Below are 27757 nucleotides of genomic sequence, written 5' to 3' on the forward strand. Positions count from 1 at the left end.
TTTTGAATTATGTTAATGTTTATATTACTGAATCGAGAATTAAATAGCCTTTCAAATGAGCTATCACACAACCCCTACTATCATTTAAAAAAATCATCGATTATTCCCGATAAAACAAATTAATGTTAAAGATGTCCTCTGGCATTTTTATACTTTGAAAAAATACTTTAATTCTAGTCTGTAATTCCGAAATATCAGACAGCAGATCGGTCTGCCTCGTTGATCATTCTCCATATGTACGCATCAGGTGGCGTTAGGGGTGATGAGTGGCGATCTCCCAAAATGATCGCGGAGTATTCTAAAAGACTCCCTGGCCATGAGACAGGTTGCCCCGTCCTGCTGAAACCATTGTTGATTTTAAGCTTAGACCGTTCCGCGACCTTTTCTGTAAGACCTAAAAATAGTACTTCATGATAAAAAAATTTTCTGCAAAACTGAGAACTATCCTGAAGCACCTAACATTAACACGATCTTCATATACGTTACAAGGATGTTCGGAAACCACTCAGTACGTTTCAGCGCGTGACACATACATCCTTGAGGCATACGCATTTTAGTACTTACTGTTTATTTTGCCGCATACCGTAGTATATTTATTATACAGTGAGCACGTAAAGGTTGGAATAAATTCATTTTCTCGAGAATGGACAATTTTGAAAAAAAATCCCACAGTAGGTCAATTTTTATTTTTAAATTACGACTTTTGGCATATATATCATACCAGTGACGTCACCCAACTGCGCGTGATGACATCATTGATGATTTTTTTAAATGAGAATTGGGGTCGTGTGATAGCTCATTTGAAAGGTAATTCAATTCTCTATTCAGTAGTATAAACATTAACATAATTATTTATACAGGGTGTCCAAAAAATTTTTTTTTGAATTAAATTTATTGACATAAAAAGCAAGAATTTATGTAATTTATTTAATTCAAAATACATTTTACTGCAAGAAAACAGAAAAAAATGTTTATTTGAAAAATAATCATGGCTTTTCGCTTAAATTAAATGTTTAAACTGTCATGAGGCTGGTGGGTGGCTGTTTTAATATTGAATTTAAGCAAAAAACAATATGTATCTTCCAAATTAACAGTTTTTCATGTTTTCTGATAGTAGGAAAATGAATTTTGAATTAAATAAATTATACACATTCTTCTTGTTATGTCAATAAATTTAATTCAAAAAATTTTTGTTTGGGCGCCCTGTATAAATAATTATGTTAATGTTTATATTACTGAATAGAGAATTGAATTACCTTTCAAATGAGCTAGCACACGATCCCTGTTTTCATTTAAAAAATTATCGATGACGTCATCACGCCCAGATGGACGTCACTAGTATAATATATATGTCAAAAAGTCATAATTTAAAAATAAAAATTGACCTGTTTCTGGTTTTTTTACAAAATTGTCCATTCTCGAGAAAATTAATTTATTCCAACCTTTACGTGCTCACTGTATATGGGATTAAATCATAATTGATTGTAGTGATTAATATTACATAACGTTTGACTTTTTATATTCATATTCACTCATTAATATTCATTATTTTGATATATAGACGAAGGCTGTTCATACTTCTTCAATGTGTATTCTTAATCTAAAGTAACATAAGTAGCCACAACGGTTAAGACAGAGAACATTCAATCGGTTAATTGATAATATTTTTGCTGAGATAATAGTTAGGTTCCTAAAAAATGAGGGATAAATGCAGATCCAGTACCGGCGCTAGGGTATCAGGCGTCCGCCTGCAAAACTAGCATAGGCGCCCTTCAGTTTCTTTTAAATTAATATTTTGTGTCACACCAGCAGAAAAAAGCCGATTTTGGCGCCCCCCAAACAGGGGCGCCCGCCTGCAGTGCATCCCTTGCAGGCCCGTTATCGCCGGCCCTGTGCAGATCCAATAATCAATAATTCCTTCTAGCAGCGGAAACAATTAAAATCATTAGAACAATAGAATAAAACTACCACACATTGATAGAAAACCCAGAATCCTAAGAGTAAATACAAGAGTAAGGTAAGATTTCATATAATATTAATTTTTTGTCGTGGGGGGTATTAACATTATCTTTATCTATAACAAAGTATATAGAAGTTCTTAAATACCTTCTGCTTTATGGTATTCTAAAGCCATCAGAATAAAAATATTTACATAACATATTTTTATATGAAATCATTAAATTCTGTCAACACTCGTCAACAGTGGTACAAAAGTCGTATGAAATATTTGTACAGGTAATACACAAAATTCTTAATCTCAGCTAATTGACGTCAACGGTTACAATAAACCATATGTTTCTGTTTTTCTTTTTATCTTGCAGTCACTCATTTATGTTGACTATCGTACACGCACTTCTCATCAAATTATATTTTGTTTTCTTTATCAATGTGCTTCATATTCTTCTTCGAACTCGTTGATTTGCTTCTACTAATATGTCTATTCCATTTTTTCTTTCTTTCTTGCAACCAATCATTTATCTTGTCTATCTTGCACATGTTTTTTCCTGTGAATTATCTTAGCATGCTTATTTCATTTTTAGTAGCAAGTATCCTACATCGTGCTCGTTTCAGATATTGCTTTTTTGTTGTAAGTCCTAACATACCAGAATACAGATGCATGTATGTCTGCCTTTGTTTCATATTGTTTTTTTCTCCATAATATATAGTCTAAGATACGATATCAGGTCAACGGGCATATGTAATTTAGTATGTTCAAAATTATAAAAAAAAACAAGGGATGCCCGGTATAATTTTGTACTGACTGTAATTAATTACGAATTAATAATTAACTTTTTTTATAATTTTTTTTTTATTATAGGTTATTCACTACATGCAATCAATAAATAAAAAAATTATAAGCATGTTAGTTGTTTGTTCAAAGGGGTGTAAGTATAAATTTGGATTTGTTATTCAGTGATAAAAAAGAATCCACTAGCTTCTTAAATTATTGAACTGTGCCCTGAAAGGGTAAGTAGTTCACTGCACTGCACGGCACGACACTTCACTTCACTGCTGCTTAGAACCTATGTGGTAGCTCCAGTGGTTTGTGCCTCCTCAGTCTCCGAGTCTGCTCACTATTATCCAGCAGGTTTAGTGCAAGATTATTAGGGTGGTTTTCTAATTTTACCAAATAGCGGCTGCTGTATTCACGCACTGTCTCCTTTACTGTGGCTACTTGAAGATCGTCTCTGATTTCTCTGTTAGGTATAAACCAAGGTGCATTTGTTATGGTCTGTAGTCCGTAGTACCTTCGACTGGAAGCGTTCCAATATCTCTATGTTTGAGTTTGCAGCCGCACCTCATAGTTGTACACCATATGTGCATATTGGTTTTAGGGCTACTTTATACACCAATAATTTGTTTTTTAAACTAAGCTTTGACTGTCTTCCCAATAGCCAGTAGTATTTGCTGAGTTTCAAGCCAAGTTGTTATCGTTTTTTAAAAATGTGATTTCTCCAGGTCAGTCCTTTATCCAAGTGCATCCCTAAATACTTAACGCTGTCAGATTGAGGCAGATCTTGTCCATTCAGTGTAACAGGTGGCACTGTACCTCTGCATTTGGTAAATGTAACCTGCACTGATTTTACTTCATTGACTTTGATTCTCCAGTTTCTTGTCCAGTCCTGAATTTTCACTAGATATTGCTGGAGAATTCTTGCGGCTATGACTGGGTTTTTGTGTTTGACCATTATAGCTTTATCATCTGCAAAGGAAGCTGTGATTGTTTGGTTGCTTACTGGAAGATCAGCTGTGTACATAAGATAGAGAAGTGGACCAAGAACACTGCCCTGTTGTACCCCTGCCTTTATCAATATGATTTCTGATGTTGACTGTCCGTACCTTACAGTAAAATATCTTTCTTTTAGGTAGGATTCCATTATAATGTACAGTGTGTGGGGGAGTGATTTATTTAATTTAAATAGTAGTCCATCATGCCAAACCTTATCAAAGGCTTGACTCACATCTAAGAAAGCAGTCGTGCAGTAACTTTTTTGCTCAAATGCTTCATTTATTTCGTCCACTACTCTGTGGATCTGTTCAATTGTGCTATGATACTTTCTGAATCCGAATTGGTGTTCAAGAATCAGGTGGTTTTGTTCTATTATGGGAGTCAGTCGGGTTATGAGTAGCTTTTCTAGGAGTTTACCATAAGCTCGGCAACTTTCCATTGAGCAGGGAAGTGTCCTAATCGTAGCACCGCGTTGAATATTGTTGTTACTAGCACAATCCTTTTTCTTGGGAGTTCTTTAATAAGACGGCCTTTGATCAGATCAAACCCTGGAGCCTTATCTGGATTTAAGTTTCTTCTGATTGTCTCATGTACCTCTTTGACTTTTGAAGAGTTTTGGAATTTGGGACATTTGATATTGAGCTTCAAGATTTTCTTTGATTTTAGCTTCTATTTCAGGCGTATTTTGCGATGGAAGAGGTTGAAAGACTTCCTCCAGATATTCTCGGAAGGTATTTGCTTTTCCTCGTCAGTGCGTGCCCATGTTCGGTCTCTTTTACGAATCGGAGGAATTTGCTCATTTTGTATTTTTAAGTTCTTAACCGCTTTCCATAACGAATAGTCTGTATCTTCTGTACTTGTCAGATTTTCTAAGTATTCAGTATTCAGTATTCTAAGTATTCAGTATTCAGTAAGCTCTTTCAATTCTCTAGAAGCTTTGTCATAATTTATCCTGTTTGTTGGGTGTCTATTATGCTGCCAAATCCTTCGGAGTTTTCTTTTTTCAGCTATTTTCTTTTTTATCATTACTGGGCAGTGTTGATTTTTTTTGTGATTTGATATTTCTGGTGTTGCATTTTTCGCAGCAGTGTGGATGATGTTTGTTAATTGATTTACTGCAGTTTCAATTTTTGTTTTTGTTTTTAATGATACTTTTAACTCAATTTCTGCATTAATTTGGTATCTATATTGTTCCCAATTTGTATTCTTGTTGAACAGCATTACAGGAAGTTCTTTTTCTATAATTGTGGCACTAACTTGTGCTATTATTGGTGTGTGATCAGAATAAAGATCTAGATTTGATTCTACATTTAGGTAACCAGCTCCTATGCCTTTAACTATGAAGAAATCAAGTAAGTCTGGTATTTTAGCTGGATCCTTAGGCCAGTACGTTGGAGTGTATGTGGGTAGGTAACTCAATTGCAGTTCTTTGATGATGTTATATAGTACTCTACCTCTACCTGGCGCTGTTAGTCTTGAGCCCCATGCTATGTTTTTCGCATTGTAATCACCTCCTCCTAGGAACCTGTGACCTAAAGACAAGAAGTATTCTTCCATCTCTTGTTTATTTGGTGCGTAATTTGGTGGGAAGTATGCCGCTGATACTGTTAATGGACCTAGCCAATCTTCAATTACGATACTGGTTGCCTGTAGAAAGTTTTTAATGAATTTAAGTAACTCATAGTGTTTAATTTGGTGTCTAATAAACACTGCCATTCCTCCTCTGGCTATCCTGTCAGCTTCTGGATGTATTGTGTGGTACATTAAATAATTTTTAATATTAAAGTAAGAACTACTGTTAAAGTGGGATTCTGATATTAGAAGAATGTCAATGTCGTTGTGCGCAAGAAATACTTTTACTTTTATAAATAAAAATTAATCAGCACGTGCTATTATTATTTTAGATTTTTTGGATCATTAAAAAAATGGGTATTTTGTAATTTAAGTTGATCGTTTTCGAGTTATAAACAATGATTTAAAACCGAAAAAGAACATAAGACGACTAGTTTCAAGGCTCAAAACCATAGGTAAAAAAATCATTTTTAAAATTACAAAGTACATACTTAAATTTAAGTTCAAACCTTATTTCATCAGTTCTTCATAAGTATTTTGGACTTATTTTATGTTAAAACATTGTTTTTAGTTGTTAACGCTGCCCGATCCCCTGTCTTTCTATAGCGAACCTTCCTCATTAACAATTAAACAAATATATTTTAGAAATTGTAAAAATTCTTATCGGGACCTGATACAAGAAGGTTTGGACTTGAATTTAGGTACTTGATGATTACAAAAATAATATTTTTTACTTGTGTTTTTGAGCCTTGAAAATCGTAATTTTTCGAGTTTTTAGTTATAAATTATTTATAATTCGAAATCGATGAGAAAAATTACAAAGTACCCCGCACAAACCTTATGGAAATTAGGTCCCAATGGATTTAGTTCATACTTTGGGAAAATACTCTTTGAAGCATTGTGATGAAAAGTTCTCATAGGCACAACTCGATCGTATGGAGGATTTTCAAGATATAGAGGCACAAACTCGGAAAATTATAAGAATTACCGGGTATTTTGAACTCCCTGAGTTACTGGTTATCTGGCAACATGTAGAAGTTTGGATCAAAGAAAAGTACTAGTAGTCTAAGATTTTTTCCTGGCTATCCAATGGCGACCTTAACTTTGACCTTGACCTTCAACGGACGTCATCTTCTAGAGTTTCGAGGGTTTTCGGCATTAAATTGATATGAACAAATTACTCATGGGTTTTTGGAATCGCTAAACACGAATGCCATCAAAACTGACCTCCGAAGAATGTGGTGGCCAAAGCCACTGCAAGGGACATCATCTTCTAGAGTATCGATGGTTTTCGGCATTAAATTGATGCAAATGAATTACTGGAGGGTTTTTTGAGGTCGCTAAACACGAATATGCCACCAGAACCGACTCACTGAGCACCTGGTTTCCAAGGTCAATGAAAGGGGCTCCTGGAGTTTCGAGGGTTTTCGGCACTACATTAAGGCAAACGGATTAGTTACAGGTTTTTGGGGTTGCTGAACACGAATACGTGATCAGCACAGCCACAGGAGCACCTGTGCCTAAGACAGGTTATCTTCTGGAGTTTCGGAGGAATCAAATGGAGGAGACGAATGGATGACTTTTAGGTTTTTGTGGTTGCTGATCAGATCAGATCCGACCCACGAATCACATTGTGCCTACGGCAACTCATCTTCTGGAGTTTTGAGGGTTTTCGGCAATAAATTGATAAAAACGGATTACACATGGCTTTTTGGTGTCGCTGAACGCTACTACGCCATCAGATCCGACCCACGGAGCACCTGGTGCCTAAGGTTATTCATCTTCTCGAGTTTTGAGAATTTTCGGCATTAAATTGATACGAATGGATTACTCATGGCTTTTTGGAGTTGCTGAACAAGAATACGATATCAGAACAGACACCGGAGCATCTATCGCCTAAGGCACGTCATCTTCTGAAGTTTCGAGAGTTTTCGGTACGAAATTGATGCAAACGGATTTGTACACACCGAATACTCGGAGATTTTCTGAGTTGCTGTTCAAATAAAGCGTACAAATTGGTGAAAAGTGTTTTTGCTATTTGTAGATTTTTATTAAAATAACTATGTTGTGCTATTCAATTGTTTTAATTATTTAATAATATAAACTCAATTTATATCTGACAAAGTTTTCCTTCATTTATTTTAAGATCGATTTAATATATTCTATTTTGATAGTGTTATTCATCGTGGTCACTAGATACTCCCGAGTCTTTTATCTAAGTCATATTGGTGTTCATCAACCCCAAGATCACAAGATTAATCCGCTTGCATCAATTTAGTAACGAAAACTCTCGAAACCCCAGAATGCCGTTTCTTAGGCACCAGGTACCCCGGTGTCTGTTCTGATGGCGTATTTGTGTTCAGCAGCCCCAAGAACCCATGAGTAATACACAGCTGCATCAATTTAATCCCGAAACCTGTCTAAACTTCAGAAGAAGACCTGCCTTAGACACCAGGTGCTCCGTGGGTCGGATCTGATGGCGTATTCACGTTCAGCAGCCAAAAAACCTATAAGTAATCACTTTACATTAACTTAGTCTAAGTAACTAAGTACAGAAAGCTCTCGAATCTATAACGCATGACGTGCCTTAGGCACCAGGTACTCCGATGTCAACAGTAATTCAGCAACTCCAAAAACCTATGAGTAATCCGTTTGCATCAATAAAGTACCAAAGACCCTCGAAACTCCACGAGTCCCTTTCATTAACCTTGGAAACCAGGTGCTCCGGGAGTCGGCTCTGGTGGCATATTCTTGTTTAACGACCTCAAAAAACCCTCCAGTAATTCATTTGCATCAATTAAATGCCGAAGACCATTGAAACTCTAGAAGATGACGTCCTATGCAGTCGCCATGGCCACCACGTCCTCAGGAGGTCAATTCTGATAGCATATTCGTGTTTAGCGATCCCAAAAACCCAGGAGTAATCTATTTATATCAGTTTAATCCTGAAAATCCTCGAAACTCTAGAAGATGGCGTCCGTTGAAGGTCAAGGTCAAAGTAAAGTTCGCCACTGGATAGCTAGGAAAAAATCCTAGACTACTAGTACTTTTATTTAATCCAAACTTCTACATGTTGCCAGATAACCAGTCACTCAGGGAGTTAGAATACTCGGTAAATCTTATAATTTTCCGAGGTTGTGCCTCTATATCTTGAAACTCCTCCATACGATCGAGATGTGCTCATGAGAACTTTTTATCAGGATGCTTCAAATAGTAATTTCCGAAAGTATGAACTAAATCTACTGGGACCTAATTTCCATAAGGTTTGTGCGGGGTAATTTAAATGGTCCAAAAAATTTAAAATAATATCTGCCCGCTCCTATTTTATTTTAAATTCTTAAAAAAGGTTATTTTTTAATTATTAATTATTTATAGTCAGTACAAAATTGTATCGGACATGAGAATTAACTACTTGGAGCTTTTTTTTTCTCTCTGATTCTGGCTTTGGTTTAGAACTAGAACCTTTAGCCACGTAATTGTATAACTTATCACTAAGTCAGGGGAGTAATGTGTAGTGTGTGTGTTGAGTAAGTGTCTTGTTACTTTGCAAAGTCGACGTCATTGTCTTTGCAAAGAGACGCTAATTGTTTCCGAACGTCTGCGGTCCCTCCGGTGAGTACCGATCCCACAAGGACAGAAACTATTTTTCATTTATTAATTTATAGTAAATGAAAAATTCCTGCCCCTGGTAGGATTCGAACTCCCGACCTTTCGTTTCAAAGGTAGGCGCTCTTACCACTGCGCCACAGAGGGGGTTGCACTTGGAGCTGTATATTTTAAAATGTGGCTATTGCTGTACACCCAATTATTATGACGTTTGAAATTAAAAAATACGGCTTATACGCATTATGTTTAGAAAAAATATAAGTTTGGTAAGCACTTGTGTAGAGCTGACCATGACAAGAATGGTCAAGGGATTCTGTCGTGTTAGGAGGACAGGTCACATGTGTGTAGGCGTTTTAAGCATACTCTCAAAGGTATATTGATAATAAAGCAGAGAGCTGGTTTGGAGCAGTTCTAATTTTTTAGCTACCTCTTAATGGAATAATATTCCATTAAGAGATAGCTAAATGTTTTTAAAAACTACAAAAGTTACCCAGATACTTTTCCATTCACATTAGGGCTAAGGACGTATTTTCAGAAAAACGCTAAGGCATATAGATTTAGTTGCGAAGTCAAGAATATGTCGACAATACAAAATCGAATTATCGGTTGACATTAAGAAACCTGTTTCTTAAAACAGAAGGTATCTTACTCGCTACTGTGGGTCAGGCTATTTTAACCAAAAATCATAAAAATTGATTTTTAAAGATCCTTAGTTACTCAGTTGTAAAACCTGCAGATTCTAAATTTTCTGCAGCCGAATATAAGTAAAGACATGAGCTAGTAGGAAATATATTATCTTAAGTTAGATACTTGATACTAGTAGTAAAAATATTTGGTTAAAACAGCCTGACCCTCAGTAGCGGGTAGGATACCCTATATTTTAAGAAACAGGTTCCTTCATGTCAACTGATAATTCGATTTTGTATTGCCGACATAGTCTTGACTTCGCAACTAAATCTGTATGTCTTAGCGTTCTTCTGAAAATACGTCCTTAGCCCTAATGTGAATGGAAAAGTAACTGGGTACCTTTTGTAGTTTTTAAAAATGTTTTTTTTTTTAGAATTTAAAGTTGCCTTTAGTTCTGGTTCCATGACATCTCTAAGTCTTGAAGTTTACTTTATCCCTTTTTAGTTTTTTGTTCATTGTTGTGGGTAAATAATTTTATGAAGCTCTTACATTCGCTAATGGCGCTGTAGGTACCTGGGTGTTTTCTATACTTATGTTAATTACCTATTTTTTCATGAATTTGTTTCTTATATTTTCTTGTTTTAGAGCAACGGAGTTGCTTCGATTAATCGATTTCCATTGTCGTTTCTCTCCCCTTCTATGTCCTCCTTTCTCGGCACTTGTTGAGGTCCTGTATTATCGTTGCCTATCTCAAATTAAAGTATCCGAGTATTATTTTTTATTTTGTTATACGTTGTTTTAGTTGTTCATAAAATTATTCTTTCTCATCTTCGTCGTTTTTATTTGTAGGAGCATATACATTTACTAATTATAGTACTCCGACTCCCACTCTATTAGAATCTTTCTTCTTTTTGGGCTAGCAATATTGCCACTCTCTTTTTGTGTTTTAGTCCAAGAACCGAAGCTTTTCACCTCGCAATTTTTACAGAATGGATCGATTTGCTTGAAAATTTGAGAATAAGTATTGGATAGTCCAAGGATCAAAATCTATATGATGCCGAAAGGCGCTTTTACTATGGGGGTGGTTGCCACCCCATCTCGGTGGTGGAAATTTTTTATTATATTTTGGCCGCAAAAGTTGATAAAAACATTAATTTTAAGCAAATAATCTTCTATATATTTTTTTGATAAAATTAAGAGTTTTCAATTTATTCGCTATCGAAAGTGTTAGTTTTATGTCGAAAAAATTCATGTCATTTACGATTGATTCAATCTTTGCCGCAGAAAAAATTGTTCGAACCAAGTTCTTGGGAATTAAATAACCTACAATTTCATATTAAAAAATTTTTTCGTATCTCTGATATCAATCTTTCTATTCTGAAGAAAATGGCATTTTTAACAAACTACAGAAATTCGTTATTCGCTTTTAACTCCAGTTTTTCAAAAACTGATCATTCTAAGCCAGTCAAACTTCTGGAATCTATTAATAATACACAAATAAAGAAGAATGAATAAGGTCAATGGCTAAAAACACCGCAAACTTACATTATTATGTTTCCAATTAGATTTCTCCTTTTTTTTTTCATATAATGATTTTTTAACTGTAACTTTTTATTTTTTATCCAAGAAAGTTTGGCGAAAAAGAATTTTGTAGGTTTTACAAGGTCTATAAGGATATTAATATTAGATCCTTTAAAATCCTCAATCGCAAAAAGAGGTGACTTTCAAAGGGTTTTTAAAGGTGGTTTTTGCATGTTATTACAAGTTTTAATTGTCAATAAGCGTTGACAATTCAAACTTCAACTTCAATTAGTTGGTTCAACTCAAATTGACGTAGAAAAAATTTTTGAAAACCGAGTTCATGGGAATTAAATAAGCTACAATTTTATATTTAAACATTTTTTCGTATATCTGATGTTAATCTTTCTATCCTGAAGAAAATGGTATTTTTTACCAAACTACAAAAATTTGTTATTCGCTTTTAACTCCATTTTTTTTAAAACTAATCATTCTAAGCCGGTCAAACCTATATAACTACCTATTAATAATACATAAATAAAGAAGACCAAATAAGATCAATAACTCATTTTAATTAGGGTGGTGAGTAGGGGAAAGTTTCCGATCACTTTTTCTCTGAAAAAAATAGGGACACACATTCTTTTTATTATAAGTCACTTAATTTTTAAGCTAGAGACAGATATAGATATTTTTATACACTTTGAATTGAGGCGTTCTTTGCAAAAACCCCATATGTCAGTTTTTTCGGAAATGGACTTGCGCCATCTATGGATTGAAGGGGTAATTATCTACGTTCCTTGAGTAAGAAAATTCCATTAAAACCACAGTAGTCCAAGATATAAGCGACAAAAATATAGGCGATTCCGCATAAACCCCATATTATGTCAAGCGCAATTTCCTTCTAAACCACAGTTGTTAATGACTATTGGTGTTTTTGCGGGAAACTTTATCGCTTGGCTGTCAGTAGCTTTTTACAGGTTAACGTTCTTTCCAATAGTTGTGTTGTGTGATTTTATAAGTAAACACCATTTTTCGTTTATTTTTTATTTTGGTTTATTATTATAAATATCGTTTTTCCTATAAATTAATGAAAATTTCCTGCAAAAACCCTTATGTCAAATGAATAAATGCCCTTCATAAAAAAACCAAAGGAAAAAATAATGTTATTTATATTGTAAACTGTGTGTAATCATCAAAATAATAAATCACTAATTTGAGAATTTCTGTAAACTTAATACGATTCAATTAAATAACTTTTTTTTTAAATATCCTCAATGTTGGAAATAATGACAAATGGGGTTTTTGCAAAGAACGCCTCAATTAGTTTAAACAAGTTCTCATCGAAAAATGCATAGTTTTCCCGTCTTTTGACTTTGATACTACAATATTTAGCATTTGACGAAGAAGAGCTAACATAATAAAGCATAGCTCGATTACTATTGGTCTTAAAGCAAATTTAAAAAAACAGTTTTGTTTATTCTTTTAAAAGGTACATTTTTGTTAAGCAAAGTTGTTTTGATAAAACAAAAACTTTTTGAGTTATTAGCAGAAAACTAATTAAAAACATTGATTTTTTCGATATAAAACTAACACTTTCGATAGCAAATAAATCGAAAACTATTAATTTTATCAAAAAAATTTATAGAACGTTTTTTGCTTAGAATGGATAGTTTTACAAACTTTTGCGGTCAAAATAAAACAAAAAATTTCCAACCCCGATATGGGGTGGCAACCACCCCCATGGTAAAAGCGCCTTTCGGCCTCATATAAATTTTGATGCTTGGACTATCCACTGCTTATTCTCAAATTTTCAAGCAAATCGATCCATTCTGTACAAATTGCGAGGTTTTACCCTATTTTAAGCTTCATTACTTGGACTATTATCATTTACGTGTGTATTACCAGAATATTTTAATAGTAGAATATCCCAAATTAATACTTTACAGTATAATATGTAATTAATTCAGTTCGTACCAGGGTACCTATCTCGTCATTATAACGTGTTTTTTATCAGTCACATATAATGTGAAGGTTAAATAAGCAGCTTTGTTTTTTCTACTAATTATTGATTAGCTATATCCACGAGTCCACTTTCTCTTTGCTACCGAGATAATGTTGTTATTTACAGTGCACTACCAGGTCGGTGTTTTGTGAATTTATGAGAAGTGTTCTTACTTTTCATTGAAGATTTCATTATAGGTATTCGTTTTTGTTTTAGTCCACTTAACAATACCAAAGAAACAGCTAAGCATGGAACAAGCGTACACATTTAATGGCTAAAGTTTTTACTTAATACAGGGTGATCAACTTCTGTGACAAAGTCCAATATATCTGTTATTATAAAATATATGAAAAAAGTTGTTAATAAGAGTTATAGACATCTTTAATCTACACATTTTAAAATTAGTGAAAAATATACTGGGTCCTCCATAACACGGTGCCAAACCAAAGTTATGTTTTTTTAAATGGAGCACCCTGTATTTTATTTAAAATCTGGTTTCTCTACATTTTTTTAAATAAATAGATATAACACCTGTCTAGGGTTATACTGAGTGTTTCAAAGTTATGAGCACTTTTATCAAAAAATAATACTGATTTGATCGCTCTGTATGATTCTAACAGTATAATATAAACTTGTTTTTTTACTGCTGTTGACTGTCAATATTAAAGTAGTTTTGCAACAACGTACATTTTTTTATCACTACACAAATTGTATACAGGGTAAGTCAAAATGAAAATAAAAGATTTTCTTCATATTTTTAAATGGAACACCCTATATTTTATATTACCATCGAAAAGTTCTTTCATTATACTTGCATATCTTTTAAATATTCGCTATACCTAAAGTTATTAGTTTTCGAGATATTTTAGTTTTATTTACCCTTAATATTAGAAACCTCCAATGAGTTTGTTAATGATAATTAAAATTAGACTGCATTTCATTGTTTCTCCAAGTTTATGGTAAATTCTATACAATAACGACAATTTTATATTTACTAACAAAATGATATCAATTAATTTTCCGCGAAGAAATGGGAACTATAAATTGCTGCAAGTTCTTGTTTAAGGTGGCTTTGAAATAATTGACACAAGAACTGTCAGATGTAATATTTTCATAATCTGTACGTTTTTATTTTTGTTATTGATTATAATTGTTTGCCATATTGTTATAATTGTTACCTGTATAACAATGAATTTTAGTCGTGAAGAAATGACAGACATGGTATGGATTTTAGGAGAGTGTTTCAAAAACTCATTAGTTGCCACAAGAATTTATAAGAAACGGTGTCCATAGCGTCAACAACCAAATAAGAGAGCATTTGATAACTTATTAGACAGGTTTAATCGTACTGGTTCTGTTTATGAAGCATAGGAAAAAACAAAAATCATTATTACGGATGAAAATGAATTAAATGTTTTACTGCTTGTTACATAAAATCCTCATACAAGTATTCAAAATATTACAAGAGAGCAAGATATTAGTTATGTATCTATCCAAAACATATTCAAGAAAAACAACATGCACCCATATCATATACAATTACATCAGGAACTTGTTGGAAATTATTTCGAACGAAGAGTACAATTTTGTCAATAGTCACAACAAATAGTGATACAGAGAGATTTTTTTGAGTTTGTTCTTTTTTTTTTGAGACGAGGCAACATTCCAAATAAACGGTAGTGTAAACAGACACAATTTTCATTTTTATTCCACAACCAATCCGTACTATGCTCAGACACATAGTCAAACGAGATGGTCCTTAAATATTTGGGGTGGAATCATAGGCAATTACGTTATATTTCCTTTTTTCTTTGAGGAATCGGTAAATGGTGAGACTTATTTAAATTTTCTAGTGAATCATTTACCTATTCTACTTGAAAATATACCAGTAAACATTCGCCAACATATGTTCCTTCACGAAGGAGCCCCTGCTTACCACAACGCACTTGTCAACGGTGAACTCGATGAACTATTTCCTGAAAGATGGATAGGAAGAGATGGGCCAGTTCACTGGCCACCCAGATCAACAGAATTAAACAAAGTTGACTTCTTTTTCTGGGGTTATATTAAAGACGTAGTGTATAGGACACCTCCAACAATAGTTGACGATATGAAAATAAGGATTCAATACGCGTTTCAAAGTGTCACACAACAAATGCTTACAAACATCATTAGGTCTTTCGAAACTCGTTTCCAGGCTTGTGTAGACGTTATGGGAGGTCATTTAGAACACCTTTTATAACAAGAGAAGTACGTTGAACCTTTTTTTTATTTAATTTAGTTTTTTTAATAAATTTTAATAAATTAAAGTATTGTTATTAATAACTAAGTAATACACGTTGTTATCAACAATAAAACTAAAATATCTCGAAAACTAATAACTTTAGGTATAGGGAATATTTCAAATATATGTAAGTATAGTGATAGACCTTTTCGATAATAATATAAAATACAGGGTGTTCCATTTAAAATTATGAAGAAAATCTTGTATTTACATTTTGACTTGCCCTGTATACAATTTGTGTAGTTATAAAAAAATTATACATCGTTACAAAACTACTTTAATATTGACAGTCAAAAGCATTAAAAAAAGAAGTTTATATTACACCGTTAGAAACACACACGGCGATCAAATCAGTATGATTTCTTAATAAAAGTGCTCGTAACTTTGAAACACTCAGTATAACCCTAGACAAGTGTTATATCTCTAGAATCAGAAAAATGTAGAGAAACCAGATTTTAAATAAAATATAGGGTGTTCCATTTAAAAAAACAAAACTTTGGTTTGGCACCGTGTTATGGAGGACCCTGTATATTTCTCACTAATTTTAGAATGTGTACATTAAAGGTGCCTATAACTTTTATTAACAACTTTTTTTCATATATTGTATGATAACAGATATATTGGACTTTGTCACAGAAGTTGATCACCTGTATACCTATAAGCGATCTAGATGTCTTATTCGTATGATCTCGTAAGTTTTTATCTATTTTTGGTAAATTTTGAGCGATTTCTAACTATGATAGTCCTGTCGCCAGTAGGGGTACAACGGCCTCCTTAATTCAGATGGACTTACCCAAGTTTTCTTTATGTATTTTGACCCGTAGAACACGAATTTTTTGGGTAACAGTCGATCCGGATGTCGATAAGATTGTTATAAACAAAGAACTTGAGGAATCACATAACAGCGATTTTTCGCAAAACAAAACATGTTTTTTTATTCTTTGGGTCATTCTAAGCAAAAAATTATTTTTAAGTTTTTTGGTAGGATGCATAGTTTTCGGCATAAACGGGGTTGAACTTTCAAAAAATCGAAAAATTGCAATTTTTGAACCCGAATAACTTTTGATTGAAAAATAAAATAGCAATTCTGCTTACCGCATTTGAAAGTTCAAGTAAAATTCTATCGGTTTTGATTATTTTCATTGCTAGAAATTAATTTTTTTATTGTTAAACAAAGCTATCAACACATGGTAATTGAAGTATGTTTTCAATGCATTTCTAATTTGAAATCGAACGAGTAGGCGCGCATACAGAATTTCTACGTACATTACGTCCATTAAAACGCATGCATTGGGCCCGGGAAACACTATGTGTTTATACCTTTATTTAACAAATAAAAACTTATTTTTTAGCAATGCAAACAATCAAAACCGATATAATTTGACTTGAACTTTCGAAAGCAGTAATCAGAATTGCTCTTTTATTTTTTAATCAAAAGTTATTCCCGATCGTAATGAAATTTACAGTGTTATTTTATTATATCATATAGGTTTTCTGAGTAAAATATGAAGGTCTTAGGTGTAGCGTAAATGGTTGAAAAACGTAAAATGCGAATACTTGTTTTTGTATGGTTTTTTTCGCAAGTATTGCTATTTTGCAACAAGGGTGAGTATTTTTGAAATTTTTAACCAATCGTATATTGTAGAAAATTTAATTACGCAACTTTTTTGTTAGTACAACTTTTCTCAGAAATGAACAGTTTTAAAGTTATAATCAAAAATCCAATAAAAGAATCGAATTTTTCCTTTATTTTTTGACATTTTGATTATTTAAAGAATGTTCCGGACCATTTTGAGTGGGAGGATAACTCAAATATTATTATTTGAGTTATCTGTTACACGTTAAGCTTCATAAATGGTCACCTTTGTTGCATTATCTCCCAAATGATCTAGTGTCCATCGAATGTACACTAGATTTCAGATAAATGAAGTCGGATTGCCCGTTGCCAGATCAAATTTAGCGTCGTAACCACTACAACTACATAAACCATTTCGGGAATAATCGTTAATTGGATTATACTTTTGTAGCTTAATAACTTCTAAACGGCTTAACCGATTTTGATCAGTAAACATGAGTTTGAAGCGTATTGACCAGTAGTATCTGATGGAACTAAGGTCAAGTATGATAACTGAAGTTATTACAATAATTATTGAGCTTGAGAAGCCGTTTTTCCCATAGGAAATAGATTTGATCATAATTATGAAGCCTATAACTTAAAAATTCGAATTTTCGTGGATATGAGGTATACACCGTTAGATTCGTCTAGAGTCCTTCTACAAATGCTGTTATTGACGCAATTCGTAGGTTGAAATTTTGAGGACTTGCCGGAAAACCAAAATTTTTTAAGTTTAGTTTTTCAGTTTTTCGGCTATACTGAGCCGTGTGTATGTCTGATCCTGACGGCTTAAACACCATTTGAAAGCTTAACTTAATGTATTTGCGGTTCTCCTGTCTCTTCTTTTTCCGAAGATATATACCCCCAAAAAATATGCCGTTTTGTACCTACCAAGTCCTATAGCTGGCTTATGGGTGGTCAAAAGTCACAAACTATACCGGTTCTGAATCGACCCTAACCCCCTCTTCAAACACAGAAAAAAAATTCAAATCGGTTTAACTTTTCCACACACATACATCTTCTTCTTCTTTAAGTACCGAGCCCAAATTTTTAGGCGTGGGTAGCTTCCATAACAATTTGCCGATATCGTTCTCGATCTTGTGCGGCATGTAACAATTGATCTGCTGATAAGCCAGTCCATTGACGAAGGTTTCGGAGCCATAAATATTTCTTTCGACCAATTCCCCTTTTTCCGTCGATCTTTCCATTGAGTATTAACTGCAGCATCCTGTATCTTCTACCTCTCATTATATGCCCCAGATATTCAAGTTTTCTCTTTTTTATCATCTTCATTAAGTCACCTTCGCCTTGACCTACTCTGTTTAAGACTTCTCTGTTTGAAATGCGTTGAACCCAAGATATTCTGAGCATTCTACGATACGACCACATCTCAAAGGCTTCTAATTTGTTCATCATGTTAACCTTCATGATCCAGGTTGTTACGTTTAAATTTTGTGCAAAAGCACAAATATAATTTGTCATAAATATAAATTAAATATTTACTGTACTGGCCTAACGTCTTTTGTGTTATTGGTCGTAAAGGTATAATTGTATCAGTATGGCCAAATACGTTTCTGGTGGTATTAAATAGTAATTAGTAACTAATTATTTACGTGTATTTTGGCCCTACCTGTAGGCAACACACATTGTTTTATATATTTATGTATTAGATTTTTAAATGAGCCGCTTATCCATTAGGGCTAATTGATCTTAGCATTGGCGACACTGTTGTGGAAGCCGAAGAATTTCCATCGGTAGAGGAGGTCCGAGGGGACATTTTGGGAATGTGTTAGTGAGACATGGTGGAAGGCAAAGTTTGAAAAGGGCGTGATAGCAAATATTCTGGATAAATCCTACCTCGTGCTGAGGGATAATATTGCACACCCCTCTATAAGGGCTACCTATTGTGTTGAGTGTTCCTAGGTCAGCCTATCCTCAAGGGATAAATTTATTTGTCGTCTCCTGCCGGTCTGATGTCCCGTTGACTATATTGGACTCCTGGACTATATGGGAATTTGGAAGTTTTCGAAGGTATTGTGAATTGTATAAAAACCCCAGTTCAATCACTGGTGTAATTTGCTGGGGTTTTTTTTTGATCCGGGTTTGAAGAATTATTTTTGTGTTGGGTATGAAGAATCATTTTTATTTCCTGGTATAAAGAATTATTTCTATTTCCTGGTATGCAGAACATTTCTACCTATTTTTGCTGGTAGAGGGACTTGTAAGCAGAATTGTCTTTCATGGTATAGGGACTTTTCCTCTCTATAAATGGACTTTTGATTTCGTGTACGTTGATATTTCTCCTACCGGCTTTCTGTAAAGGCCATATCGACGGCGCGGCGGAGGAAGAAATGCTATGTTATTAAATTCAGATAAGTTTAGTTGTATGGTCGGACGGTAAGTTCTTGTAAAACTTTTTTTATTTACTTGCCTGGTTTCAAACAATATCTACTATTATTATTTAATATTAGGCCAGGTATTGACAACTATTTTAAATTAATTAATTGTAATTTGTGTAATTGATAGTATATTTAACCCTACATATATGACATCAAATATTTATCTTGACGGTCCCATATCTGATCAGATACGCAGGGCTTGGTATTGCGTACATCTACACCTCTTCTTAATTTTATTGTTACAAGCGGAGAATAATGTTATATAATATTTATTATTGCAAAACTGACTTATGTTTACAGGTTGTTTAATTTATATTTTAATTATGCTGAAAATATGTTATGTTTTACAGGTTGTTTAATTTATATTTTTAGAATGAGGAACTTAGGTACATGTTATTGATAAATTTTATTAAAGTTTCTTTTTTTATTTATTTTTTTGAAAAAGAGGTGCATTTGTTCGATTTGTATTTATTTATTATTTTGTTTGTTAGGACTTACCGATTCCGTTATTCCTTTCATTCATTTATTCATTTGTTTTACGTATTAGAAGAGTCAATACATGTTTGGTTTACTTTAAGGCTCGTTTTATTTCTTGTCTGTTCCTAAAATAAAACATTCATAGCCGAGGGGTAGTCCGTTGGAACGGACTGGCGCCCCTTATTACATCATATTTAGGTCTATAAAGAACTCCGACCCACTCCGCTGCCTGACAGGGTTCAGCTAGCCGGACATACCCCTATGTCCCCCCTTCTACTTGTAAGTAACTTGAAGGGTGGGGGGTGACATTTTTGGCGCCCAACTTGGGGCCATACAGCTTGTCGCATGTCGTTGTTAGTTATCTTGACTCTTCTATGTATAATTATAATATTAATTATAGTACTCGAATGTAGTTTTGATACTTCACTTGAGTAATCCATTGTGCCAATATTTTTGTGTGTGATTTGTGTGTTGTGGATAGATTTAAGTGCTGAATGATTTGTTAGATCTTATAGACATACATTTTTACTTGTTTGTCCAAGTTTTCTTATTGATTTCTTGTTGCCCATTTTCTTAGCAATGTCAAGAAAGCTCCAAGTTAAGCGATTGAGTCAGGGTGAGCTGACTTATGAACTCAAAATTCGTGGAATTGCCACTGGTACGGTGGATAGTATGCGTAGTGAGCTATCCACTGCCCTTCGACTTGAAAGTAGTGGTGATAGTATAAAATATCCTGCTTATCCTTTTAAACCTGAAGAAGATGTTAAGGCTGTTCGTGATAAGTTACAAGTTTTGGGACCTTTGGTAGAAGCGTTTCGTGGCTCTAAAACTAGCAACGATTATTTGAAATATCAGTCAAAATAGTCTCATATCTTGAGTAGAATCGAGAACATTCCTGAGACTCAAGAAGAAAGGCCTGAATTTTTGGCTACGGCTTTTCGCCTGCTGGACTCTTTGCATCGTCAAGCAGAAGGAGACGAAAGGTTGGCTTCAGTGCCTACCCAAGTTGACTTCCTGGGTCCTAATCAAACGCAACAGTTTGCGGCAGCTATAGCTCAAACTTCGAGTCCTGTTACCCCCACTGCTCCTCAAACTTCTGCTACTTCTTCTTTTATTAAGCCTGTTCCTCCTAGTAAATGGAATCTTAAGTTTTCTGGCGATAAGAAGGGTATGTCGTTGAGTGCTTTTATCTCCCGAGTTGAAGAGCTGAGAGTGGCTAGGCATGTTTCGAAAGAAACCTTACTGGAATGTGGTATTGATTTGTTTAGTGGACGAGCTTACCAGTTTTATTTAGCATATAGGAGTCTAGTGAACAGTTGGGATGATTTTCTGGTATTGTTAAGGGAAGAATTTCTCTCCCCTAACTATAATGAGCATTTGTTGGATGAGATTCGCCGAAGGACCCAGGGTCCTGACGAATCAATGGGAATTTATTTGGCAGTGATGTCTGGGTATTTTAATAGGCTTACTTGCCCAGTCTCTGAGGATACGAAATTAAAGATTATTTTAAGAAACATAGCCCCTTTCTATCAAGACCAGCTGGCCTTGGTGGAAATAAACTCCTTAGCTGAACTGCGGGAGTATGGTAGAAAGTTAGAGGTTAAAAAAGAGGCAATGGAAAGTTTCAGTTCTCCTGTTGGAAGAAGAAACGCCTCTATGAATTTTATGGAGCCCGACCTCGCCTATGTTGAAGTATGTTCAACAAGTAGCGGGGATACTAGTCACACAACATCTAGTAGTAGACGTTCGAATATTCTGTCTACTCCAAAACCCATTATTTGTTTTAGATGTAATCAACCTGGCCATAGGGCTGCTGGTTGTTCTGAACCGAAGGGTAAAATGTTTTGTTATAGATGTAAAAAGGAAGGGTTCACAGTGAAAACCTGTCCTGTCTGCAATAAGAAGGAAAACTAGAACCATCACACCTGAGTGATCGGATAGGGTGTGATGATGTGAGTAATTCGATCGATAAATTTAAGGTGATATTGGATTATGTGTTAGAAAATGTAGTAGGGGATGAAAGACCCTATTTAAGTATTGAAGTTTTGGGTAAGAAGATACTAGGATTGATGGATTCTGGTGCTTCCAGAACTATTATGGGTACGAAGGGACTAGCTTTTATTCAGGAGGTAGGACTGCATATGAATGCAAGCCGTACTGTCACTTGTACAGTTGCCAATGGACAACGAGTAAGCAGTGTTGCAACCGTTGAGTTACCTGTAGTATTGAGGGGTAACTTTCGGTTAATTGACGTATTGTTGATCCCAGAATTACCACATTTATTAATTTTAGGTACCGATTTTTGGCGTAGTATGGGTGTTGTGCCCGATCTTCGAAGAAATGAGTGTCATTTTTCTGATGAACCAGTATTAATAAATACTGTTGAACAGATGCTCGGTAGAACTAAGTTGGCATCTTTAGAGAAAGATAGGTTACAAGCTGTTATTGATCGTAATGTGAAATTAATGGGTACAACCTTGGGTTGTACGGACAAAACAGAACATGTTATTGTTACAAATAGCCCACCGATTAAACAACGATATTATAGGGTTAATCCAGTAGTCCAAGATCAAATTGATAAGGAACTTGATGAGATGCTTAGTCTAGGTGTGATAGAGTCTTCTAATAGTGCTTGGGCTTCCCCAATCCTGCTTGTTAAAAAGAAAGACGGGACTTATAGATTTTGTGTGGATTTTAGGAGGTTGAATTCTGTCACTGTTAGAGATAGCTATCCTTTACCCCAGGTGTCCGACACTCTCGATAAGCTTCGTGATGCAAGGTTTTTGTCTAGTCTTGACGTTAAATCTGCTTATTGGCAAGTGCCGGTGGCCGAATCTTCCAGACAGTATACAGCTTTCACCGTTCCCAACCGTGGACTCTTTCAGTTCAAGCGGATGCCCTTTGGACTTCATAATGCTCCTGCAACCTGGCAAAGGCTAATCGACAATGTTATAGGTCATGATTTGGAACCTTACGTTTTTGTATATTTGGATGATATCGTCATTGTAAGTCAGAGTTTTGAACAGCATTTAGCTACCTTAGAAGAAGTTTTTCGACTCCTCAGGGATGCTAACATTACTGTTAGCATGGATAAATGTCAATTTTGTCGCCCCGAATTGAAATATTTAGGTTATGTTGTAGATCGTAATGGTTTACATGTTGATCCTGATAAGGTAAAGGCAATGTTAGAGATTTCTGCTCCTACTAACGTGACTGAAGTTAGACGTGTTGTTGGAACCTTCTCTTGGTATAGAAGATTTGTGCCTGATTTTTCTTCTATTATTGCTCCGATTACTGCTTTACTTAAGAAAAAGGTTAAATTTGAATGGACAGATGAGTGTGATAGATCCTTTAAACGTTTAAAAGAATGTCTGATTGCTGCCCCTGTTTTGCGATGTCCCGATTACACAAAGTCGTTTGTAGTTCAAACAGATGCTTCTGGATACGGAATTGGTGCTGTTCTTACTCAGACACAGGAAGAGGGTGATTGTGTGATAGCTTACTTGAGTCGTTCTTTAACTCGTCAGGAACGCAATTATTCTACAACTGAGCGTGAATGTCTCGCAGTTTTATGGGCCGTTGAAAAACTGCGCCCTTATCTCGAAGGTGTGGCATTTAGTGTCATAACTGATCATTACAGTTTATTGTGGCTTTAGAATCTGAAGGATTTAAATGGTCGTTTGGCACGTTGGGCTGTTCGTCTTCAACAGTTTAATTTTAAGATTATCCATCGTAAGGGTAAGGACAATGTCGTTCCTGACATATTATCTAGGTCTGTTCCTGTTGTTGATGCTTTGGAAGCTGAAGATGTTTCGGATTTTGTCGGTTTGGACTCTGATAAGTGGTATCAGAAAATGTTGTTGAGGGTTCGAGATAAGCCCTTACATTTTTCTAGTTGGAGGGAGTCAGATGGCAAGCTCTGGAAATATGTAGCTTCGCCATATCCTTCTTTGTCTCCATCTTCGGATTGTTGGAAGCTGGTAGTACCTAAAAAGGATAGGCCTCGGATTATTTCGAATTGTCATGAACCACCCACTGCAGGACACGTTGGAGTGTTCAAAACATACTCAAAGATTGCAGAACGTTTTTATTGGCCAAAGATGAGGAGTGACGTCGCTAATTTCATTCGTCGTTGTAACATTTGTGCTGAGTATAAAGTTTCTCAAGAACGCCCTACGGACAAAATGGTTTCTCATCCCAAGGTAGATCGTCCGTGGGAGTTAATCTCTATAGATTTAGTAGGACCTTTACCGAGGTCAAAGCAAGGTCATACTTTCATTTTGAATGTCACCGATTATTTGAGTAAATTTGTTCTTTTGTTCCCTCTTCGAAAAGCCACTGGTGATGCAGTTGTTAAGAAATTGGAGAATGACGTATTTTTGTTGTTTGGTGTTCCTAAGGTAATAATAAGCGACAACGGGCCACAATTCCGTTGTACACAATTTAAAAAGCTTGCCGATGCTTATGGTTGTAAGATCAAGTTTAGTGCAAATTATCATCCTAGGGCTAACCCCACTGAGAGGATGAACCGCACTATGAAGACAATGTTGGCCATGTATGTCTCTGATAATCATCAAACGTGGGATGTAAATCTTCACAAAATTGCTTGTGCCCTTAGGACTTCTGTGCACGAAACCACTAAATTGACTCCATATTTCATTAATTTCGGAAGAGATATGAAGTTATCTGGACAAGACTATTCTAATGTTTCGGTTCCTGAAGATGGTACTCAAACAGTTAATGCTAGTCGTAATTCGGCTTTTAAACAGATGTTCACTGATGTTCGATCTCGTCTGGAAATTGCTGGAAAGAAGGCTTGTGATAGGTATAATTTGCGACGTCGTCATGTAGAATATTTTCCCCACCAACTGGTGTGGCGGAAAAATTATGCCCTCTCGGATGCCACTAGGAATTTCTCACACAAGCTGGCACCTAAGTTTCTAGGTCCGTTTTCTATAAAGAAGAAGTTGTCTCCTTGGACATATGAGTTGTGTGATGAACGTGGTCTCTATAAGGGGGTTTGGCATGTAAAAGACCTGAAACCAGGTCCGGAATTAGAGTAATTATAATGTTGGTTCTTCTTGTTAGCCATGGATTCCTTGAGGTGCATTGACCCTAGAAGCACAGAGGCAGCAAGAGAGGTGATCTGGGATACTTTCGCGCTGAGGCCTAGCTAAGAGGGGTAAGACTAATTTTGAGGGAATTGAGGAAGTACTAGGCTGGCAAGAAATTTTCTACGAAAATTTCTCCGAAGTTAAGGGGGAATTGTTACGTTTAAATTTTGTGCAAAAGCACAAATATAATTTGTCATAAATATAAATTAAATATTTACTGTACTGGCCTAACGTCTTTTGTGTTATTGGTCGTAAAGGTATAATTGTATCAGTATGGCCAAATACGTTTCTGGTGGTATTAAATAGTAATTAGTAACTAATTATTTACGTGTATTTTGGCCCTACCTGTAGGCAACACACATTGTTTTATATATTTATGTATTAGATTTTTAAATGAGCCGCTTATCCATTAGGGCTAATTGATCTAAGCATTGGCGACACTGTTGTGGAAGCCGAAGAATTTCCTTCGGTAGAGGAGGTCCGAGGGGACATTTTGGGAATGTGTTAGTGAGACATGGTGGAAGGCAAAGTTTGAAAAGGGCGTGATAGCAAATATTCTGGATAAATCCTACCTCGTGCTGAGGGATAATATTGCACACCCCTCTATAAGGGCTACCTATTGTGTTGAGTGTTCCTAGGTCAGCCTATCCTCAAGGGATAAATTTATTTGTCGTCTCCTGCCGGTCTGATGTCCCGTTGACTATATTGGACTCCTGGACTATATGGGAATTTGGAAGTTTTCGAAGGTATTGTGAATTGTATAAAAACCCCAGTTCAATCACTGGTGTAATTTGCTGGGGTTTTTTTTTGATCCGGGTTTGAAGAATTATTTTTGTGTTGGGTATGAAGAATCATTTTTATTTCCTGGTATAAAGAATTATTTCTATTTCCTGGTATGCAGAACATTTCTACCTATTTTTGCTGGTAGAGGGACTTGTAAGCAGAATTGTCTTTCATGATATAGGGACTTTTCCTCTCTATAAATGGACTTTTGATTTCGTGTACGTTGATATTTCTCCTACCGGCTTTCTGTAAAGGCCATATCGACGGCGCGGCGGAGGAAGAAATGCTATGTTATTAAATTCAGATAAGTTTAGTTGTATGGTCGGACGGTAAGTTCTTGTAAAACTTTTTTTATTTACTTGCCTGGTTTCAAACAATATCTACTATTATTATTTAATATTAGGCCAGGTATTGACAACTATTTTAAATTAATTAATTGTAATTTGTGTAATTGATAGTATATTTAACCCTACATATATGACATCAAATATTTATCTTGACGGTCCCATATCTGATCAGATACGCAGGGCTTGGTATTGCGTACATCTACACCTCTTCTTAATTTTATTGTTACAAGCGGAGAATAATGTTATATAATATTTATTATTGCAAAACTGACTTATGTTTACAGGTTGTTTAATTTATATTTTAATTATGCTGAAAATATGTTATGTTTTACAGGTTGTTTAATTTATATTTTTAGAATGAGGAACTTAGGTACATGTTATTGATAAATTTTATTAAAGTTTCTTTTTTTATTTATTTTTTTGAAAAAGAGGTGCATTTGTTCGATTGGTATTTATTTATTATTTTGTTTGTTAGGACTTACCGATTCCGTTATTCCTTTCATTCATTTATTCATTTGTTTTACGTATTAGAAGAGTCAATACATGTTTGGTTTACTTTAAGGCTCGTTTTATTTCTTGTCTGTTCCTAAAATAAAACATTCATAGCCGAGGGGTAGTCCGTTGGAACGGACTGGCGCCCCTTATTACATCATATTTAGGTCTATAAAGAACTCCGACCCACTCCGCTGCCTGACAGGGTTCAGCTAGCCGGACATACCCCTATGTCCCCCCTTCTACTTGTAAGTAAGTTGAAGGGTGGGGGGTGACAAGGTTTCACATCCATATAGTAATACAGGATACACATAACATTTTAGGAACTTGATTCTTAGTTGTAAATTCAGCTGAGAGTTGCTCAGAATAGATGTAAGTTTCATAAATGCTCCTCTTGCAATTTCTATACGAGTTTTAATTTCTTCATCCGGATTTAGTGTCTCGTTTATCCAACATCCTAGGTATTTAAAATGGTTAACTTTTGTTATTGATTCATCACTGACAATTAGTTGCATAGGGCCGACGTCTTGTTTACTAACCACAAGTAACTTTGTCTTTGTTGCATTTATGTTAAGTCCGTTATTGGAGCATTCTCTAGTGACTCGATCAATAAGGAATTGAAGATCTTCGATATTTTTAGCCATGATCGCGGTGTCTTCTGCATATCTGATGTTGTTAATAGTTTCTCCTCCGATTCGAACTCCACATTGTCCTTCCAAGGCTTCATTAAAAATTATTTCTGAGTATACGTTAAACAAAGTTGGGGATAACACACAACCCTGTCTGACACCTCTTTGAATGCAAATGTTGTCTGTTTCTTTGCCGTCTACCAGAATAGAAGCTTCTTGATTCCAATATAGATGTTGTAAAAGTCTCAGATCTTTATCATCTATTCCAATCATTTCTAGATATTCAAACAACCTATCGTGTTGAACTCTATCAAACGCCTTCTCAAAATCTATAAAGCAGACGTAAATTGGTGTCTGTACTTCCCATGATCGTTGAAGTAATGTTAACATTGAGAACAAAGCTTCCCTTGTTTCATTTTGTTGTGAGAGAGTGGCTCATGAGACTAATTAGTCTAAAGTCTTTACACCATGATGTATTAGGTTTTTTTGGGAGTGGAATAAATGTAGACTCCAACCATATCTGTGGCATCATTCCAGTCTCGTATATATGGTTATAAATGTT

The 27757-nt window shown here is 35.0% G+C and overlaps 1 protein-coding gene across 1 annotated transcript in view; it reads left to right on the forward strand.

Annotated features, from left to right (window-relative positions):
- Nucleotides 1-1605: 1605 nt before the first annotated feature.
- Nucleotides 1606-27757, forward strand: part of LOC114332137 (facilitated trehalose transporter Tret1-like) — a 60872-nt gene continuing 34720 nt past the window's right edge. The window contains exon 1 of the mRNA XM_028281873.2: nucleotides 1606-2017. The gene's annotated coding sequence lies outside the window, so the exon portion shown is untranslated. The remainder of the gene's footprint in view (nucleotides 2018-27757) is intronic.

This window comes from Diabrotica virgifera, chromosome 2 (genome assembly GCF_917563875.1).
Source record: "Diabrotica virgifera virgifera chromosome 2, PGI_DIABVI_V3a".
NCBI lineage: Eukaryota > Metazoa > Arthropoda > Insecta > Coleoptera > Chrysomelidae > Diabrotica > Diabrotica virgifera.